Raw genomic sequence first — 5,508 nt, 5'->3', positions numbered from 1 at the left:
AGCATCACTTTCCACCCCCTTGACCTCCACCCTCGCACTTTCGGAGCGCTTACATTGCTTCTTCTTGAGCACTGACTGTGAATAGCGAATGGAAATTGTGAGGTGTGTGTGACATGGGCACCAAGGTCTTCAGAAGGCACGGACAAATGACTAGTTTGTATGCTATAAGGACTTGCTGTCTTTTGTCCGCTCGGAGTTTTAGATGGACGATCTGCCTGCATTCATGTTGAAACCAGTTTTGAATAAACTGATGTGCAGCTAAAAGCATTTAATTCCTTCAATGAGATGCAGATTGGTTGTTTAATTGACTTTATTCCTATTTTAGATTTGAAGCAGTAAATACAGCTGGTCCTAGAGCATGGAGCTTTGGAACATTTGCTGTACTTTTTGCATTTACAGCAGATGCATTGTTTGTGTGTTGGTCACTGAAACAACAATGCAAAAAAATAAAAAATAAGGGCCAATTCACTTTAGATTTACACACTGGACCAGACTGTTCAGTAGCTGAAATGTGTTTGATAGAAAAACACATGCGACACAGTGTGCGTGGATTGGCAGGAGTCAGAAGCACATCACATCAAAACCAGAAATAGATGTGAAGCATCAATAAAGTAAAACACAATTAGAAACTGAACGTGAGGTCTTGCAGGGGGGAGCATAGCTGCAGTTCACACCTTCCTGCCTTTACAATCACATCTGCTCCTATTGGCCTCGGTGCAACTCCCGTCAGCCCCTTCTGCGCAGTCTCTCATTCGCAGCCATTCCTGCAGCTTCAATAAAGAAAATACAAGGTGTGTATTTGTGTGTGTGTGTGTGTGTGTGTGTGTGTGAACTGACCAACTCCTATTAGAGGAGGGGAATAAAAACACCACCAACAATCGACTAGCAGCAACTTGAGATGGCGGGCTCTCATCCATCACTCTGCATGTTCACCGACGCCATATGAAAACACAAACAAGCAATCAATTGTTTTGCGCACAGCTAGGGGCCTCCTAATAGAGCACATTTATCTGACGCCATGGTGGTAGCCCCAGCAATACTTTAATTTGTGAGACATTATGTTGAGTTAATGCCTACCAGGTTGCCGTTCAAAGGGGAGGAGGGGGGGGGGGCTTAGCACATTTGGCGGCCTTGTAAAAGCCAGCATCGCGCTGTATTGTACTGGGACACAGTAATGTAAATGATCTCGCCCGCTGTATCTTTAATGGGTTGTGAAATGAATTTATGTGGGAATATTTGCAGAGGAATATTGCATTGTATCATGGCATAATTAGAGAGCAGGAACTGTGGCCCATACGGAAGCTGCTGTACAACAACCGGCTCTGTTTGTCCTTCAGCCGCCCCTGTGATTGGATGGAGAGACAAGCAGGGAGAAAGAGAGAGAGAGAGAGAGGGAGGGAGGGAAACCAGGCTCTCTAATAATGATGTGCCCTCAGGCCTAATGTGCCATCTCTCTCTCTCTCTCTCTCTCTCTGCTGGTGTAGTAAACACACACACACACACACACACACACACACACAGAGCACGTGGTTCATTTTTCCTCAGCTATGCACAAACCAACAATGAGTCCATTTGAAATTTTGTTTTTCCTTTACATTGCAAATAAATTTAACCTCAACCTCATTATTGGATTTCTGGAGCATAAGCAAGGATCCAGTTTGTAGAAGGGTTTTATTTTTTCCCAAAAGAAAAAGAAAAAAAACAAACAAACAAAAAAAAAGTGTTAATTGTTGGTTTGAGTGTTAATTTCTGTCCAGAGCTGCATCAAATATAAAAAAAAAAACTACTTATAAAAACCAACCATCATTGCTGTGCTATCCACTTTTAGCCACCCAGCCTGTGTTGTGTTTAATGACCCACAGATAACACATTGTTATGACTGTTTCTCTTTACTCCACTTCAACCTGCAAACGCTGCTCATTTTCCTTTTGTCTAACTGCATCTGCTCCCTTCAAGTGTTGTAGAATCCACACTTTTTTTTTTCTTCCGCCACGGTATCTTGTGTTGTCTTTGGAAAAGCAAAAAAGGTGAGATAAACTGTTATTCATCATTAAAACATAGCTGTATCATTCAAATTTTATTTTTTCCCACCTACACACACTATTTATGCCTGTGACAATTTGTTGCTCTTTCAGAATGCGTAATATCTATAAATCTATTTAGCTTTGTAAACATCTCTTAAATAAGTCTTTAAGACTATATGTCTTAATGAAGATTCAATTTATAGCAGCTTATAAACAGCTAAACACGTTTCAAAAGCAATCCAAGCTGCTAATAATTATTTATTTGCCTTTTCTCCCAAAAGTCGGATAAAACGGAACTTGGTTGATCACCACAGAGAAATAAGATTGTAAATCTCAAATAAATGATTCAAGGAAAATACGAAAAATAAATAAACATTAGAATAAAGATATAACTAGAAAGAAAGCTGTGGCAGTAGAATTGGAATTTAAGCACATGGACATGACACCTAACACAATATCGATAGACTTACAACATGAATCAATGAAAATATTAAGAACATCCAAGAACAGAATGGAAATGCAAAATACAAGCTGAAAAAAATAAAAGTGCGTCTACCCTCCTCTACAGCCCACTGTATCATTCATATCCACTTTTATTCGGAGGCAGATGTCAGTCCTCCTCCCTCTCCCTCCCTCTCCTGAATCGCCCCGGGCCGCTCTCCTGCCCGCTGGCCGGGGTTGGGGAGGCTAAGCTCGGCCTGACAGGCGACTGGTGGCTCTTCAATGCCGGAGAGGAAATTAAATTACCGCTCCTGTTGGCCGCTTTGTAAACAAGACAAAAGCCAATGATACGGCCAATTACACTTTAAAAAAAAAGATGCATGTGTACAACAGGCTCTGAGAGCAGCCGGGGTTTCCACTGCAGGATCACGGATGGAGAGCAGGGGAAAGTGTGGAAGCACTCGTTGTTGTATTTGTCCTGTGGAGATCTGCAACGCGAATTAAAGGTTTTTAAAGACAGGTTGAGTCTACCACGCGTAGCATAAAAAGCATTTTAAAAGCAGTAGGATGTATAAATGGCCATGCGTTTAAATTCAAAAGGACATAAGGGATGAAAATAAATGTTGATTAATCCCAACATCGAACTTTACCAACCTGTTCATGCATAATCCATCATCAGTATTTTTACGTTATTGCACATTCTTGTAGGAAACAGGAGAAATGAGCCCGTCTTCTCCTGAAAACATCTACATAATAATAGTCACAATTACACTTACGGTACGTAGCCTGACGTTCCTGCTCAATGTCATAAATATGGAGTATTCCCCGTAAAAACCACGCATCCCGCAGATGTGGACCGGTTCTGGAAGAAATTGTTGCTTTTTGTTGCTCCTGCAGACAATAGAAGAAGAATGCACATTAAAATCCACAAAAGTTATTGATTAGCTGCTCTGAAGGACTGACAGGTAAAATATATAGGCGTGTGTAGGCTATGGATCTGTTGCTTGAATGCAAAAGCCTGTTAGCTATTAATAAATAATATTAATACGAATAACATTATTATTATTATTATCATTATTATTATGTGTTTATTTTATATATTGAGTTGGCCACATTAAAGGTCGCCAGTTACAATCTGCAAAGACACATAATCCCAAGGATCTTTCCAGCAAAGAACCGTCTACAACCTGGCTTCACAGTCTCACAATAACCCCCCGATGAAAATGGCGATCAGAGTAAATAAAATAGATGGTCTTTATCAAAGGAAATTAGATTCACCTAAATAGTTCACCGGAGGGGCAGAGCAGTTCCTGTAATTCACTTTAAGGTTCACCAACTTACTCAATAAAGCCCTGGCTCGGAATAACTGGTGTCTAATCGATAGGTTTATCCGAGGAAAACAGCTGGGAAGAGCGAAATGAATCGGTTTGCATTGGAGAGGAAAAGAGGGAAAGAGAAAGTCGAGAAATCTGACGTGGAGTAATGAAATGACGGTTTGAGTTCACGTTTTACGTCGATTAGTTCCTCAAATAGATCGAACTCAAAAGTAAAGCAGATTATTATTTTTTTTTACTAATTGTACCATATTACCAGGAGCCTATAATTTAGAAAAAGAGGAAGAAGAAGAAGAAGAAGAATACATTTGTATGAATGTACCTGTTCCCTTGCAGACCGTGAGGCCTTTACAGATCAGCTCATGGCATCCTCCCAGTCCCAAGCCTCCATTTCCGCGGTTTCTCCCCTATTTTTTTCCAGTGTTTTGACTCCCCCTTCCTCCTCCTTTCCACCCCTCTCCTCTTCTCCACTGCGTCCAGTGTCGAGTCGTCTGATCCGGTCAGGAGGCGCCAGGTTTTCCCCTGAGGGGGGCGAAGAGTCAAGGACTGAACCCTCCAAATGCAGAATAATGTAATTCTACACTCTCAGGAAAAAGGGTTCCAGAGCTCAGGACGGTTCTTTATGGGGTCTGTGATAGAACCGGTGGCTCTACACTCTGAGTAATAAAGGTTCTGCACAAGAGGTGATGATGATTTTCTGGCACAGAGCCCTGATGGTTCTACACTGTCAGGAAAAGAGATTTGATAGGCTGCTGTCACCATGTCCTAAAGTGAAACTAACAGCCAGCACAATCATCCTGTCTGCAAAAGTAAACCAGAAAGTAACTAAATCTATTGGATATGGATGAATAAAATCATTTTATTAGCGTTAAAGTGTATCCTGAACACAATTTCAACAGAAACTACAACAGCAAATGAAGTCAGTCCATGACGTACACAGCTGCATTTATAAAAATAAAAATAAAAAACAACAACTAAAAAACATAATTTAATAATTAAATTAATTTATTTTTCGATTTTTGTTTTTTGGGGGCTTTGATTTTAGTAAAGCGTTGGTGCGATTTCTCAATTTATTTATTCACTGAGAGACAACAGGAAGGTACTAAGAAATATTCTGGCTCCTCTTCGGGGTTATAAATCTGATTTACTGTATTTATTCTGTATATTTATGAAAGTGTGCTGCAGGCATTTACACGTTCAAACTGAGCAATAAAAAGCTTTATAATTAAACTGTGTCTGGACTTGGAAAAATCATAAACACTGTAAAATCCTGTAAACCTGAATACAACAAAGGGATGTTTCGGAATAAAGTAATCAGTTTAAAGGTGAATAGCTGTGTTTTGGAACAATATTATTTTCCATATTCTCACAAAGAAGCTTCTACTCAGCTCCTACAACCCCCCATTCACCAATCACTGAACCCACTTTCTTCAGGGTGTGTTCTCTGAATTTCTGAAACTCAACCTAAAAGCAGCAGAGAGCCAAACAGGGAGGGAGGAGGATGACAGGTTTGTCACACCAATCTCTCACATCCTTGATAGTACAGACAGGTTTCACTCTTTGCATCCATTACCGCACGTTTGGACTGTCTGGCATCAAGTGTTTAATGGACAATTTGGACCCAATTCCTCGTCCACCCAGCTGTCGATGGCATCTACAGGAGGTTAAACATACATTCTCCGCTTTGTTGGTGCACATAACCATAAAGG

At 40.6% G+C, this 5,508-nt stretch overlaps 1 long non-coding RNA gene across 2 annotated transcripts; it reads right to left on the bottom strand.

Moving 5' to 3' along the window:
• Nucleotides 1-345: 345 nt before the first annotated feature.
• On the bottom strand, nucleotides 346-4,646 carry LOC137134660 (uncharacterized). Of its 2 annotated transcripts, XR_010915455.1 has the most exons (4): nucleotides 4,122-4,646; nucleotides 3,242-3,356; nucleotides 2,581-2,953; nucleotides 346-2,008 (listed from the first exon to the last, which is right to left on the bottom strand). It is a non-coding gene; the product is annotated as an uncharacterized lncRNA (long non-coding RNA). The 2 variants fall into 2 exon arrangements; XR_010915454.1 differs by having other exon boundaries at nucleotides 348-2,953; nucleotides 4,122-4,453.
• Between the last annotated feature and the right edge of the window lie 862 nt (nucleotides 4,647-5,508).

Source organism: Channa argus, chromosome 10 (assembly GCF_033026475.1).
Source record: "Channa argus isolate prfri chromosome 10, Channa argus male v1.0, whole genome shotgun sequence".
Lineage (NCBI taxonomy): Eukaryota > Metazoa > Chordata > Actinopteri > Anabantiformes > Channidae > Channa > Channa argus.
This window is presented reverse-complemented; position numbering and strand designations above follow the sequence as displayed.